The sequence below is a fragment of the Marmota flaviventris genome, chromosome 10, assembly GCF_047511675.1.
Source record: "Marmota flaviventris isolate mMarFla1 chromosome 10, mMarFla1.hap1, whole genome shotgun sequence".
Taxonomy (NCBI): domain Eukaryota; kingdom Metazoa; phylum Chordata; class Mammalia; order Rodentia; family Sciuridae; genus Marmota; species Marmota flaviventris.
In genome coordinates this window covers 26,209,706-26,226,777 of record NC_092507.1, presented here as the reverse complement: position 1 = coordinate 26,226,777, position 17,072 = coordinate 26,209,706, and positions in this window count along the sequence as shown.

Below are 17,072 nucleotides of genomic sequence, written 5' to 3'. Positions count from 1 at the left end.
AAAATTCCAATGATGTGCTTCATAGAAACAGAAAAAAAAAGTCATAAAATTCATTTGGAAAAAATAGGAGGCCTAAAATAGCCAAATCAATCCTTAGCAAGAAAAGTGAAGCAGGAGACATCACAATACCAGACCTTAAATTATACTATAGAGCTATGGTAACAAAAACAGCATGGTATTGGCACCAAAACAGACATGAAGATCAATGGAACAGAATAGAAGACACAGAGACAAACTCATAAATACAGCTATCATACTAGACAAAGGCACCAAAAGCATACACTGGAGAAAAGTTAGCCTCTTTAACAAATGGTGCTGGGAAATTGGAAATCCATAAGTAGTAGAATGAAATTTAACCCCTATCTCTCATCCTGCGCAAAGCTCAACTCAAAATAGATCAAGACCTAGGCATCAGACCAGAGACCCTGAACCTACTAGAAGGAAATGCAGGTCCAATTCTCCATCATGTCGCTTAGGAACCGACTTCTTCAATAAGACTGCTAAAGCACAAGAAGTAAAATCAAGAATCAATAAATGGGATGGTATCAAACTACAAAGCTTCTTCACATCAAGGGAAACAATAAAGAGCATGAAGAGATAGCCTGCAGAATGAGAGAAAACCATTACTTCAGAAAGAACATTAATCTCCAGGATACATGAAGAACTCAAAAAATGTAACATCAAAAAAACAGATAACTGCTGGGCGTGGTATCGCACTGTAATCCCAGCAGGGGAGCCTGAGGCAGGAGGATTGAGAGTTCAAGATAGTCTCAGCAACTTAGCCTCACTAAGCAACTCAGTGAGACCCTGTCTCTAAATAAGATACAGAGAAGGGCTAGGGATGTGGCTCAGTGGTTAAGTGCCCATGAGTTCAATACCTGGTACCAAAACAACAACAACAACAAATAACTCAATCAAGGGGCTGTGGCTGTGGCTCAGCGGTAGTGCACTTGCCTGGCATGTGTGAGGCACTGGGTTAGATTCTCAGCACCACATATAAATAAATAAGAGTCTATCGGGCCTGGGGATGTGGCTCAAGTGGTAGCGGCGCTTGCCTGGCATGCATGAGGCCCTGGGTTCGATTCTCAGCACCACATAAAAATAAAAAAAAAGATTTTTGTGTCCACCTAAAACCAAAAAATAAAATATGTTAAACATTAAACAGAGACATGAGGTGGGAGGGAAAGGGAGAGAAAAGTGAAATTGCATGGAAATGGAAGGAGACCCTCATTGTTACACAAAATTACATATAAGAGGTTGTGAGGGGAATGGGAAAAAAACAAGGAGAGAAATGAATTACAGTAGATGGGGTAGAGAGAGAAGATGGGAGGGGAGGGGAGGGGGGATAGTAGAGGATAGGAAAGGTAGCAGAATACAACAGTTACTAATATGGCATTATGTAAAAATGTGGATGTGTAACCGATGTGATTTTGCAGTCTGTATTTGGGGTAAAAATGGGAGTTCATAACCCACTTGAATCTAATGAATGAAATATGATATGTCAAGAGCTTTGTAATGTTTTGAACAACCAATAAAAAAAAAAGAATAATCACAATATCATGTCTAAAACCCAAGAAAATAAAAAATTCTTTAATATTACCAAGAAAAAAAAAGAGTCTATCAACAACTAAAAAAATACTTAAAAAAACCCCCAATCAATAAATGGGCAAAGAACTGAACAGTCACTTCACAGAAGAAGAAATACAAATGGTCAACAAATACATGAAAAAATATTCAACATGTCTAGCAATTAGAGAAATGCAAGTTAAAACTACACTGAGATTTTATCTCACTCCAGAATGGTAATCAACAAGAATATAAGTAACAATAAATATTCATGAGGATGTGGGAAAAAGGGTACACTCACACACTGCTGGTAGGACTACAAATTGGTGAAACCACTCTGGAAAGCAGAATGGAGATTACTCAAGAAACTTGTAATACAACTACCATTTGACCCAGTTATCTCACTTCTCGGTTTTTACCCAAAGGACTTAAAATCAGCATACTACAGTGACTCAGTCACATCAATGTTATAGAAGCTCAATTCACAATAGCCAAGCTATGGTACCAACCTAGGTCCCCTTCAACAGATGAATGGATAAAGAAAATGTGGTATATATGCATAATGGAATATTACTCAGCCATAAAGAAGAATGAAATTTTGGCATTTGCCGGCAAATGGATGGAAATGGAGATTACCACGCTAAGAAATAGGCCAATCCTCCAAAATCAAAGGTTGAATGTTCTCTTTGATATTCAAAAGTGAACATAGAATAAGGTGGAGTGGAGGGAAAATAGGAATTTTGGATTAGACAAAGGGGAATGAAGGGAATGGAGGGGGAATGGAAATAGGAAAGACAGTAGAATGAGTCAGGTGCAATGGCTCGTGTCTGTAATTCCAGTAGGGGAGGCTGAGGCAGGAGAATCATGAGTTCAAAGCCAGCCTCAGCAAACGAGGTGCTTAGCAACTCAGTGAGACCCTGTCTCTAAATAAAATACAAAATAGGGCTGGGGATGTGGCTCAGTGGTCAAGCACCTCTGAGTTCAATCTCCGGTACTCAAAAGAAGAAGAAAAAAAAAGATAATAGAATCAATCAAACATAACTTTCCTATGTTCATATATGAATAAATGACCAGTGAAACTTCATATCATATACACCCACAAGAATGGGATCTTAATTAGAATAAGTTATACTCCATGTATGAATAATATGTCAAAATACACTTATTGTGATATATATCTAAAAAGAATAAGAAAAAGAAAATGAAATATATATATCTATACAATGGGATGAAATGGTAACTATGAAGGTAAACATAAAAGACTTTTTAAAATTTTTTTTTTTTTTTTTTTTAGTTTTCGGCGGACACAACATCTTTGTTTGTATGTGTGCTGAGGATTGAACCCGGGCCGCAAGCATGCCAGGCGAGCAGGCTACCGCTTGAGCCACATCCCCAGCCCAAAGACTTTGTTTTGTATATACATTTCTTTAAAAGATAATTGATTGCTTACAGCAAAAAGAATAACAGTGCCTGTGAGAGTCACAGTTGTGTACTGATGATGAACTACATAGACAATTGTGGTCCCCAAGGTTTTATCACCTCATGTTGGCTTGCTCATCTTGGTTTGTAGAATTACACTCTCTGATGTTCTCACAACAACAAAATTGTCTTACAATGCATTTCTTACATCAAGCAACACACAACTGTAGTAGTAAAATATGCCACAAGAGGCAGGAGGTTAGGACTTCAACTTTCTCCTCCTCCTTCTTTTTCTCCTCCTCCTCCTCCTCCTCCTCCTCCTCTTCCCCTATCCCTTCCTTCTTCTTGAGGTACTTTACCACTGAGCTGTATCCTCAATGCTTTTTATTTTTTATTTTGAGACAGAGTCTTATTAAGTTGCTTAGAGCCTTGCTCAGTGGTAAAGTCCCTCTGAGTACAATCCCCAGGATTCTCCCCACAAAAAAAAAAAAAAAAAAGAAAGAGAAGTCCATAATGATAGTTGAAGATTTCAATACTATACTCCCTTGTAATCATTAGAGCAACTATTTAGAAAATTGGTAGAGAATATAAAAGTTGAACACTAACAACCAACTTTATCTAGTTGACATTTATAAAATACTCCACTCACCCTCAACAGAAGACATATTATTTTTTTAAGAGCACGTGGAAAATTCCCTAAAATAGACCACATCTTAGGCTATAAAATTAGTCTGGGTAATAAATAAATTTATGTTTATTTATATACATACAACAACTGTTCTCTGATCACAATGGAATTAAATTAGAAATATGTGACAAGAAGATACCTAGAAAATACCCAAATATTTAGGGACTCCATCCCATACTTCTAAATAATCCATGGATCAAATGAAAAACCAAAAGGGCAAATAGTAATTATTTTAAACTGAACAAAAATATTAGGTATCATATCTTGTGACTTGATGTCAGTCATAGCTGCTGACAAGTTAGGAAACTTGTAGTGATGTTAGTTAGTCCAGGTGACTTTGGTGAGAGGAAATCCAACATAACTTTTGTCCCTGCTATCTCCACCATTTTATTTAAGAAATCACGGATCACATACTAGGATGACTTGGAAGGAGCCTGACTGACATCTACCTGATAAATCATCTTGTTAACCTCCTTGGGAAGGCCATTCTCTCCAGTGATGCCCCTTGGGTGGGACTAACATGGACAAATTGCTTAGAATGCAGAATTTTGCTAAATTTCTTTCTTTTAGTTCTTTCCTCTTCTTTGCCTCTGTTGTATTTGATGCTCATGAGTGCAGAGCCTCTAAGGTTAAGTGTCTTCAGGGTTGAAACCCTGCTTATTTGGGGGGAAAAAATGAGTTTAGTCATTTGGCTGTGCAGAATGGTTGAGAGAAACTGGAAGCCATTCCATAAACAGAATTCCAAACATTACTCACTCCTTCACCCTCACCTCTGAGGTCTCTAGTGCCTCCAAAGCCCTGACAAGCTTCTTCTTCTTCTTTTTAAAATATATATATTTTTTGTAGTTGTAGATGGACAGAATGCCTTTATTTTGTTTATTTTTATGTGGTGCTGAGGATCAAACCCAGTGCCTCGGGAGGGAAAGGGAGAGAGAAGGGAAATTGCATAGAAATGGAAGGAGACCCTCAGGGTTATACAAAAGTACATACAAGAGGAAGTGAGGGGAAAGGGAAAAATAATACAAGGGGGAGAAATGAATGACAGTAGAGGGGGTAGAGAGAGAAGAGGGGAGGGGAGGGGGATAGTAAAGGATAGGAAAGGCAGCAGAACACAACAGACACTAGTATGGCAATATGTAAATCAATGGATGTGTAACTGATGTGATTCTGCAATCTGTATATGGGGTAAAAATGGGAGTTCATAACCCACTTGAATCAAAGTGTGAAATATGATATATCAAGAAACATGTAATGTTTTGAACAACCAACAATAAAAAATTAAAAAAAAGTAAAAAAAAAAAACAAAACCCAGTGCCTCACACATGCTAGGCAAGCGCTCTGCCACTGAGCCACAGCCCCAGCCCCCACCCGCTTCTTCTATTCGCTAGCTCTCTGGGCTGTTAGTTGGCAACTTTCTGTATTTTTCTATATCAGTTATCATCTGGTTTCTTCTTCCCAAATATTTGTTGAGATCTCGTGTATAAATCAGGAGGTAGAGCTAACAAACATATAAGATCCTTTTGCTATGTTTAACTTGGACTCCCCGTTAATCCACTGTTTTACCAAGAAAAAGGTTTTCCCTTATTTCTGTACAGTTATGCATTGCTTCTCAATGGGGATATTTTCCATGAAATGCTGCCATTATGCAAATATCACAGAAGTACTTACACAAACCTAGATGATGGATCAATCACTCAACACAATCTCTTGGGACAATCAAGAGATATGTTAGGCAATATGTGAGGCTGCCAGTGTAATGCAGCTAAATTGTTTTACAATTTAAAAAAAACTGAATAGAAGGCTGCAGATATAGCTCAGTTGGTAGAGTGCCTACGTTGCACGTACAAGGCCCTGGGTTCGATCGCAGGCACCATAAAAAAAAAAAAAGAACAAGGACACTGTGAAAAGACAATTGCTGCGCCCCTCCCCTGACTCAGGCAATGGCAAGGCCCTACTGAGGTGGATGGCACAAGGTGTCCATCCTCTGGAGGAGCGCAGTATGTTTCTGGGAATGGTCTGGTTTGTTTCTGTATTCCTTTAATAAGTATAGTTGCGATTTCTCATATGACCATTAAGTATGAAGGAAAAAACGTGACTTTCCCAATTAATGCAACTACTTCTAAAGAATAGATCTGTTTGCTCTAAATGCAATGATTCAGCTGTGGAACGTAAATTGTTAATGTTTAATGAAAAACCCCCTGTAGGAACAACAGTCAAGGAAGTTTCTGAGAAATTAATTTAAAATCTAGAGAAGAAGAAATAATGTTAAGAAGACAGATTAGTGCTTAGTACTGGGCAACTTGTTCTTGTTCCTGTGCACAATGGTTTGTGCTCTTACTCTTGTTTGAGTAAAATTAATAACAAGTTAACCACTTGCCATAACCATGGCACTGGTTCTAGTCAGTAAGTCAAGAAAGAATAGTCAAGGTATAGGCCAATAGTCTGGGACATTTCTAACTATTATTAAAAGTTAACTAAGCAGAAACAGGTCAAAGCAAAACGCGAACTGAAAGTAAAAATGCTTGCTTATGCCTAAGCCAAGAGACATTCTTCTATTCTAATTGCAGCTATGTAATACTTTGTTTCTTTGAATAATGATTCCTGTTTTGTAACCACAAAATACTGTGAGCCTGCCAAAATGAAAAGTATATATGATCAACTTCACAAGTAAAGATTGGGATTCAGCGCCTTCACTTTGGTGTCTGTGTTGTTTCTCCACCCCCCTTTCGCCGACTCCTCACCATCCGTTCGTCTCCTGAGACCCCCTGTTGGAGCTGGTCTCCGACAGACAATTAAATATGGTATAATACGTACATAATCTATTAACCGTTATTTATCATTATCAAGTATGATGTACTGTACATAATTTTATGTGCTAAATACTTTTATATGATGGAGAATTGGTTTGCTTACATCAGTATCATCACAAATATGTGGGTAATGATGTGTTGTGCTCTAACATAAGAATGTCTACAATGTTGCTAGGTGGCAGAAAATTTTCATCTCCTTTACATGCTTAGGAACCTCTGTCATACATGTGACCCACTGTTGACTGAAAACCATTATGTGGGACATGACTATATTTTAGATGTGGTTTGTTACAATCACTATTAACTATCTATTTTAGTAGAAGTAGATTAGAAAATACCTATCTCTATGACCCTGGCAGATTGTATTGATGTCACAACCCCAGCTAGGAGTACTAGAAGCAGAGCTACACTCTATTTGAGCCAGTCTTCAGAGGGAAATGTTCACTAAACTTTTATAGATAAGTTCCTGTCCAATATACTCAAATCCAAGCCAAGCACTGAGATCATCTCATGCAAAATTCAACCAGAAAGAGGGCCTCATTGTGTAATATGTCAGGAAAGGCACAGGGCAAACTGTTCAGTGACAATAATAGCCCCAGGAAATGTTCTTGAGTTTGGCAGAACTGAAAGGCGTGTTGTGACTAGGGTGATTAGGATCAGAAGTGCATCATCTATTCAACCACTGGGAGAAGGTACCCACCGGCCTGTGGCTACCTATCACCTTCTGTGAGGGGGCACGCTCTAGGCTGGGAACACCCCATCAACTGCCTACACAAACCACACAGAAATCAGCTTCCTGATAAGACACTTTCTCGTCTAGCAGACCTTTCTAATAAAGTTGCCCTCCTTGCCTCAACACCTTGTTACTTAACTTAAATGACCTGTTGTGTAGTGGACTTGGGTCCAGAAACAATTTTTCCTGTGTACTTTACCTTCTATCACCATGACTGCCCTTTTCCCTTTATGAGAAGCTAGAGTCATTAACAAAGAAACGACAGCTTCTACTGTTTGCCATTAATGGTTTGATGTTCTTTGTGATTTGCATCATTTGGCTCACATCTTACTTTTCCAGACTTTCCATACCTTGTGAGATATTTCAAATCCATGGGTGGCCTCACAATGTCTATCTACCATTATCAATATATATTTTTTAAAATATGTATATATAGCTGGGTGTGTAGCTTAGTGGTAGAGTGCTTGCATCTGCAAAGTTCTGGGTTGATTCCCAGTACTAAAAAAAGAAAATTAAAGAAAAGGATAAGAAAAAGAAGAGAATTATAGAATTATGAAACAGACAGACAGACATGAGAATACTGATCCCTCTTTAAATTTTTTTTTAAGGTCCAGAGGGTTTTTTTTTTTTTTTAAACACCTATCTATTAAGCTGTGAATCCATAGGCTGCAGCAGCTCAGCTCCCTTCCACTGGCTCTCACAAGGGGCGCTTCTCTGGGTGGAGCAGGCTGGCACTTCAGCTGAACCCAGGTGTCTCTGCTTTGGCTTCCTTCTTTTGTGATCATCTTCCTTCCCATGTTTCAGGAGGATGTCTTGGCTGGGGGAATGCTAGAGCCCTTAACACACTCAGTGCGCACACTAACTCTCCTGGGAAGACTCTTGCTCTTGCTTGCTTACGACAGTGCCAAGGGCATCCTGGGGAACACCGTGGACACTTGCACTTTGTCATGGAAACAATACTCTGGGGCGTTCCTTTCTGAACGGTACACATTCCCTTGATGTTTTCAATTTCACCTTTCCTATAGGTTCACTTGTGTGTAGCCAAAGGGACAGTCCATGTTTTCTTTTGCTATTGTTGTCTTGGAGATTGAACCCAGAGGCACTCTATCACTGAGTTACATCCCTAACCCTTTTTATTCATTTATTTATTTTGCCCTAAACCTAAAATCTGAAATGCTCCAAAATCTAAAACTTTTTGAGAACCAACCTGATGCCACAAGTGGAAAATTCCACACCTGAACTCACATGGTAGGTCACAGTGGAGAAGAGTCTAGTCCCAAGGGGTTTCAGATAAGAGTTATCAGCCTGTATTACACTTTTTGTCCCCGCACATCTATTTCAAACATGGTGAAAATTCATCTTCTATAATTTTACCCCAGTTGATATTCACCCTCAAATTGCAGGGATTTTAAAGGCATTTCTTTTCTTTCAGGTTATCTGAATCTTCCAGAGATATTTTCCAATGGGAAATCTCTCCTGTTATTTGTTTGTTAATTAATTAATTTATTTATTGAATTTATTTTTATTTATTTATACTAGAGATTGAACCAGGGGCGGTTTGCCTTTGGGCCACATTCCCAGCCCCTTTTTGTATTTTTATTTAGAGGCAGGGTTTTGCTGAATTGCTAAGGCTGGCCTTGAAGTTGTGATCCTCCTGTTTCAGCCTCTGAGCTGCTGGGATTACAGGAGTGCACCACCGAGCCTGACTATTTTATGTACATATATAAATTATTATTTTTTAAAACTCAGGGGGCACTTGGCTCCTGAGCCACATCCCCAGCCCTATTTTGTATTTTCTTTAGAGACAGGGTCTCACTAAGTTGCTAAGCATCTTGCCTTTGCTGAGGCTGGCTTTGAACTCTAATCCTGCCTCAGCCTCCCAAGCTGTTGGGATTACAGGCGTGTGTCACGGTGCCCAGATTATTTTTCTTTTATTTATTTATTTTGTGTGTGATACTGGGGATTGAACTCAGGAGCAATTTACCACTGTGCTAGCTACCCAGTCCTTTTTATTTTGAGGCATGGTCTCACTAAGTTCCCCAGTCTGGCCTTGAACTTGAGATCCTCCTGCCTCTGCTTCCTGAGCCACTTTGCCCAGTATAGAGCCTATTTTTTAAAATATTTTATTTTTTAGTTGTAGTTGGACACAATACCTTTATTTTATTTATTTACTTTTAACGTGGTAATGAGGATTGAACCCAGGGCCTCACATATGTTAGGGGAGCACTCTACCTACCGCTGAGCCACAATCCCAGCCCATTTTTAGAATGTCAATGTAACCAAGTCACTTTTCTTTAAAGATAGTGTTTTCCAGCTATATCTTTATCTACCTTTTATACTCAACCTGTCTGGACCTTTAATGTTTTAGATATGTCTCTTTTAAATATAATATACTTGCTTAGTTTTTAATCCACTGTGCCATCTGTTTTTTGACAACTTAGCATAGTTTTATTTTTTAAAATATTTATTTATTTATTTTAGTTGTACTTAGACAAAATACCTTTATTTTATTTATTCATATGTGGTGCTGAGGATCGAACCTAGGGCCCCGCACATGCTAGGCGGGCACTCTACTGCTGAGCCACAACCCCAGCCCAGCATAGTCTTATTGTGATTGTTGATGTATTTGGATGTTTGTGCCACTTAATTTTTCACATGTATTTGTTGAACTTAAAAATTCCTCTTCTTGGGGCTGAGGTTGTAGCTCAGTGGTAAAGTGCTCACCTAGCATGTGCAAGGCCCTGGGTTCAATCCTCAACACCACATATAAATAAATAAAATAAAGGTATTGTGTCTAACTACAACTAAAAAATAAATATTAAAAAAAATTCCTGGGGCTGGGATTGTGGCTCAGCGGTAGAACGCTCACCTAACACAGGTGGGACCCGGGTTCGGTCCCCAGCACCACATAAAAATAAAGGCATTGTGTTGTGTCCATCTACACCTAAAATAAATGTTTTTTTTTTGTCTGTTTGTTTTTGTTTTTGTTTTCTTAAAGAGAGAGGGAGAGAGAATTTTTTTAATATTTATTTTTTAGTTATTGGCAGACACAACATCTTTGTATGTGGTGCTGAGGATCGAACCCGGGCCACAGGCATGCCAGGCGAGCGCGCTACTGCTTGAGCCACATCCCCAGCCCTAAAATAAATGTTTAAAAAAAGAGTTTAAAAAAAACCTTAAAAAATTCCTCTTCTTGTCTTTTGCCCCCTTTGTATTGAGTTTCATTTTTTATTCCATTTTTCTTGAAGCTGTACACTGTCATTTAATAATATTAGTGATATAAACTGGGTGTGGTGGCACACTCCTGTAATCCCAGCAATCTGGGAGGCTGGAGCAAGATGATCCCAAGTTCGAGGCCAGTCCAGCAATTTTAGTGAGACCTTGTCTCAAAATATAAAAAGGACATGAGATGGGGGCTGGGGTTGTGACTCAGGAGCAGAGTGCTTGCCTAGTATGCATGAGGTACTGGGTTCGATCCCTGGCACCACATAAATATTGTGACCATCTACAACTTAAAAAAAAAAAAAAAGGACAGGAGATGTAGCTCAGTGGTAAAGTGCCCCTGGGTTCAATCCTCAGTACCAAAAAAAAAAAAAAAAAAAAAAAAAAAATCTATCTATCTGTCTGTATCTATATATATACACACACACACACACACACACACACACACACACACACATATATATATATATATATATATATATACACTATACATATATAGGTATACACATATGTATACACACATACATATAACAGATAATATATATTATGTAATATATATGTGTGATATAGCATACCCTTATAATAGAATATAAAGTTAATTGATATCATAATCCAACCCCAGAATAAATCAGTGTAGCTGGGACACCTTTCAAATTACACATTACTGCTGTCTGGTCTTTCATTTTTTTAAATTCCAGAAATTAGAAATTATTAATACTGCAATAGTATTTGTTAGACATACTTCCAAATTTGCCAATTTTTTCATCATTATTACTTACATTTCAGAATTTTTGAAGCTGTTATTTTTCTTTTTTTAAAACAACTTGTGTATATTTATTTACCTGTTTAAGAGCTTTCTTACCGTACATAAAATGTCTTATGTAGTTGATGCCAAGTAGTTCATGCCAACGTCGTTCACACTGAGGGGGGAGTTGGGTCTTGGTTTTTGTGTTCAAGTTTGCACAACTTCTGCTGATGATGTTGTTTTATTGTCCTTCAGGATCGAGGTGGTTTCTTCCATATAAAATTCTATTTTTAAATGTTTCTCAGACAATTTGTTCCTAGATTCTTTGCTTTGCATAATTATACCTAAATGGTACCAGCACCCTAAATCCACCAAGATAAACCTTACTGTATCATCACATGATCTTCTAATTCTATTTTCCCTTCTGAGTTCCCAGGTTCAAGCATGGGGTGTCAGGAAGGGTAAGTCTGTTTCTCTTCTTTTTAGTGTATGTTCTGCTGAAATGAGCACTATTTTCTTTTTAAGTGCAATCCTAAGAAATTTCCTTTGTGACAACCTTTTGTTGATGAGCTCTTGTTTTTCTCTGGAAAAAAAATCTTTTTGCTATTATTCTTTAAAAAGTTTCTGGACACACAAGTTGAGGTTGGATGATTTTTTTTCTTATTGGTTAAATATATTTTTACTAGCAAAGTGAGATGGTGCACACTTGCAATCCCTGCTGCTTGGGAGGCTGAGGCAGGAGGATCACAAGTTCAAGGCCAGCTTGGGCAATTTAGTGAGACATTCAAAATAAAATAAGAAGGGTTTATCTCTGTGTCCTCTATTTTGTACCATTGGTCTACATGTCTATTTTGGTGCCAATACCCTATCGTTTTTGTTACTATGTCTCTGTAATATAGTTTAAGGTCTGGTATTCTGATGCTTCCTGCTTCACTGTTCTTGCTAAGTATTGCTTTGGCTATTCTGGGTCTCATGTTTTTTTTCCAAATGAACTTAATGATTGCTTTTTTGTGGTTCTATGAAGAATGTCATTGGGATTTTAATAGGAACTGCATTAAATCTGTATAATGCTTTTGGTAGTATGGCCATTTTGACAATATTAATTCTGCCTTTCCAAGAGCCTGGGAGATCTTTCTGTTTTCTAAGGGCTTCTTCAATTTCTTTCTTTAGTGTTCTGTAGTTTTCATTGGAGAGGTCTTTTACCTCTTTTGTTAGATTGATTCCCAAGTATTTTATTTTTTTTTTTTGAAGCTATTGTGAATGGGATAGTTTTCCTAATTTCTGTTTCAGTGGATTCATCACTGATATACAGGAATGCATTTGATTTATGGGTGTTGATTTGATATCCTGCTACTTTGCTGAATTCATTTATTAGTTCTAGAAGTTTTCTGGTGGAATTTTTTGGATCTTCTATATACAGAATCATGTCCTCAGCAAATAATGATAGTTTGAGTTCTTCTTTTCCTATTTGAATACCTTTTGTCTAATTGCTCTACCTAGGGTTTCAAGGACAATGTTGACTAGAAGTGGTGAAAGAGGGCATGCTTGTCTTATTCCAGTTTTAAAGGGAATTCTTTCATTTTTTTCCATTTAGAATGATGCTGGCCTTGGATTTGGCATATATAGCTTTTACAATGTTGAGGTATGCTCCTACTATCTCTAGTTTTTCTAGTGTTTTGAATATGAAGAGGTATTGTATGACCCAGCTATCCCACTCCTTGATTTATACTCAAAGGACAAAAATATTAGCATACTACAGTGACTTAGTCACATCAATGTTTACAGCAGCTCAATTCACATTAGCCAAACTATGGAACCAACCCAGATGCCCTTCAACAGATGAATGAATAAAGAATATGTGGTATATATACACAATGTAATATCACTCAGCCTTAAAAAGAATGAACTTATGGCATTTGCAGATAAATGAATAGAGCTGGAGAATATCATGCTAAGTGAAATAAGCCAACCCCCCAAAACCAAAGGCTGAATTATCATCTGTATGCAGATGATAATTCACAATAAGGGGTGGTGGTAGCTAGGGAAAAATAGAGGTACTTTGGATTAGGCAGAGGTGAGTAATGGGAGGGAAGGGGGCTTAGGGGTAGGAAGGATAGTAGAATGAATCAGATTTATTACTGTATGTATATGTGATTACACAACTGGTATGATTCTACATGTACAACTAGGAGAAGTTATATTCCATTTCTATATGATGTGTCAAAATGCATTCTACTGTTATGTATAACTCATTAGAATTAAAAAATAAAACAAGAAGGTCTGGGATGTAGCCCCAGGGTACAGTCCTTGCCTAGCACATGGGAGGCCCTGAGTTTAATCTCTAGTAATGCACACTTGCACATCGAGCACGCAAACACACACACATACACACACACACACACACACTCCACATACCTGTTCATTGTTGATGATAAATCTGAAGTCAGTTTTTCATCCTTGTAGGTTATCTTTTTCTTATTGGTCTGTGGTTAAAGTTCTTCTTTTGTCTTTTCATTTTGTAGGACACTATAGCTCAGAAATATATTTCTTTTGTTATCTGTTTGGCATAGGTTGTGTTTCCTGTATCTCTTTTACCAGTATTAGAAAAATCACAAGCCATGATTTCTTCAAATATTCTCTCTCCTTCATTCCCTGAATTTTCCCTCTTTGAGGCTCTGGTTAGATTATATTAGAACTTTTTCCTTCCATGTTCACTTCTTTTTCTTTTTTTTTTTTTATGTCTCTGTATGGCAGTTTTTAAATTTTTTTTTTCAAATTAAAAAAAATTTAAACATGGGGTTTGAGTTGCCCACGTTGGCCTCAAATTTGCAATCCTCCTGCTTGAGACTCTCAAGTGGCTAGGACTACACTTAGTTCACTTAGATTCAACACTCCCAGCTCTCTGTGTTATACTTTTTTTTTTGTACTAGAGATTGAAATTAGGAGCACTTGTCCACTGAGCCACATCACCAGCCCTATTTTGTATTTTATTTAGCGACAGGGTCTTGCTAAGTTGCTTAGTGCCTCGCTTTTGCTGAAGCTGGCTTTGAACTTGTGATCTTCCTGCCTCAGCCTCTGGAGCTGCTGGGATTACAGGCGTGTGCCACCGTGCCTGGTGTCTTATATTTTTGTTGATACTTTTCCATTTTATCTTCTAGGTCATGATTTCTATCTTCAGTTGTACTTAATTTGTTGTTACATGCATCCATTATGCTTTTTATTTCAATAATTATTATATATTTTATTTCAATAATTTATTTCTTTAAATAATATTTTATCATCTTTCAAACATGCTTAATATTTTTATTGTCTTTGGTTGCTTGATCATTTTTGTAATTCTGTAATTAATTAAATTTTGTAGTGCTGGGGATCAAATCCAGGGCCTGGCACATGCTAGGGACACACTTTACCACTGAGCTACATCCCACAGCCCTTTAACTTATTTAAGCATTCATCCTTTGTTAATTTACATTCTGATTTCTCTCTCTCTCTCTTTCTTTCTGCTGAGGACCAAACCTGTTAGGGTCTGTAAACAAGTCAGGATGGCGCCTGGCATTTTGCCAGAGGGAGTGGTTTGTGAAGTAACGCCAGCGAGCCATTAAGTGTGGAGATTCCTTATTGGTTGACTGCTGTATCTAGTTTATGTTAATTAAGATAAGCTGTGTGTAATGTATATATACCCCTCCTGTCCTACAATAAACAGCTCCCACTCCTGCTGTATCAACCTTCACAAGTTCCTTGTCACCCGCCCCCCCCTTAGTTTGCTGCCGCAGACCAGCACAAACCCAGGGCCTCGCATGTGCTAGGTGAGCGCTCTACCGCTGAGCCACAACCCTGGCCCTGTTAATTTACATTCTGTATTTGACAATTCCAACAAAATAGTTATCTTTTTTCTTTTTGTTTTGTTTGCAATACAGTACTAGAGAATCGAACCCAGGGGTGCTCTACCACCAAGCTACATCCCCAGGCCTTTTTATTTTTTGAGATGGGGACTTCCTAAATTGTTCAGGCTGGCCTGAAACTTGTGACCCTCATGCACCAGCCTCTTGAGTTGCTGGAATTACAGGTGTGTACCACTACATCTGGCTGTAATTTTTTTTTAGGTCATTGACGGTTCTGGGCTAATGCTTGTAAGTACTCAGTGTGTCTTTTCTAACAGTTTCAATTTAGTTTTTGCTTCTGGTCCTGGGGATTGAACCCAGGACTTTACACATTGTAGGTATACATATATGTAGGTATACATATTACCACTGTATACATAGGTACACATACTACCCCCATTCTTTCACATCTTTTAAATTTCAAGTAAATTCTCTTTAATTTTAGTGCGCCAGCCTGGGTGTAACCAGGAGACAGAAACTTGTTTATTGGAATAGAGAAACTATTAAAAAACACATTAACTAAGCACAAACTAACTAGGTTCTTGAGAGGATGCAAAGAAAACACAAGACTGTCATAGAAGTAACAGCTAAAATCTCCAGAGATGAAGGAACAAATGAAAGACACAGGAATTATTAAAATTGAAAGGGGCCCCATGGAGCAAAAAAATAAACATCTGAGGGATGCTGGTGTTGGTCTCTGAATTTGGGCCTAATACCTAGAACCCTGAAAAGGCTGTGTGGGCTGGTTGGGGCCCACGCCTCTGAAGGGGACTAGGCATAACACAGCAACTTCTCCCAAGCTGTGTGACCTGCAACCTGGACTCATCTGCTGCTAGGAAGGAGGTACTGCTGTCAGGAGGAAGCAGCAGTGCTGGAGTGATACCACAGAGTTGAGGGTAAGCACACCGGAAGCAGCTGGGAAGGAACAAATCTCAAGTCCTGCAGTCTCCCTCTAGTGCTGCTGTCAGTAGACAGGATCCAGAAAGAGGAGCAGAAATGTGGTTTGCTGAATTCCAACTTCTACTTTACATAGAATAGAAAAGGGTGGGTGTGAAACAAGTGATAATATTTTAAGCGGCATATGTAGGTTTTTATATTTATTTTTTATATTGCTTTGGAGTGCTAGCCTTTCCCATTGCTTTGGATTTCTTTGAAGATTCCTGATACATGAATATTGTGTTTTCTCTATTCAACACCACTCTTGAATTCCTTTTAAGCATATTCTTACATATCTCTCCTTTGTACATTCTATTTCACTTAGAAATTAAGTGAAATAATCATTGTGTTTTCTTACTCAAGTCCTTCTAGTTTAATTAAAAAATATTTTTGTGTACACATGCGTGTCTTCCTTACCCCAACTGGTGATTGAATCAGGGGTGCTTTAACTCTGAGCTACATCCCCAGACCTTTTTAATTTTTTGAGACAGATAGAGTCTCACTAAGTTGCTGAGGCTGGCCTCAAACTTGGGATCCTCCTGTCTCAGCCTTCTGAGTAACTGGGATTACAGATTTGTGCAACTCTGCCTGGCTAAAGTGATTTTATATCTTTTTCTAATGCTTTCCGTCATTTTCTTTTTCAAATCTTTTACTCCATTATCTGATCGGATTTCTTCTTACATTATTTTTTTCATAGCTTCTATCTTTTGTACTAGGGATTGAGCCCAGGTGTGTTTTACCAGTGATATTCCGAGTTCTTTTAGACAGGGTCTAAAGTTGCTGAGGTTGGCCTCAAACTTGTGATCCTCCTGCATCAGCCTCCCAAGTCACCGGGATTCCAATGCACCTGGCCACCTTCTATCATTTTAACTTTTTTTGAAGGTTCGTTCTTACCTGTTCATTAGGGATTTACTCTGCTGTTTTACTTATATGTGTGTTATTCAGGATCAGACCCAGGGCCTCCTGCGTATTAGACAAGCACTCTACCACTGAGCTATATTTCTGCCCTTTGCTATTTTGTAATTAAAAAATTATATCCCATAATTCTTTTCTACTGCTGTTTTGTATGAAA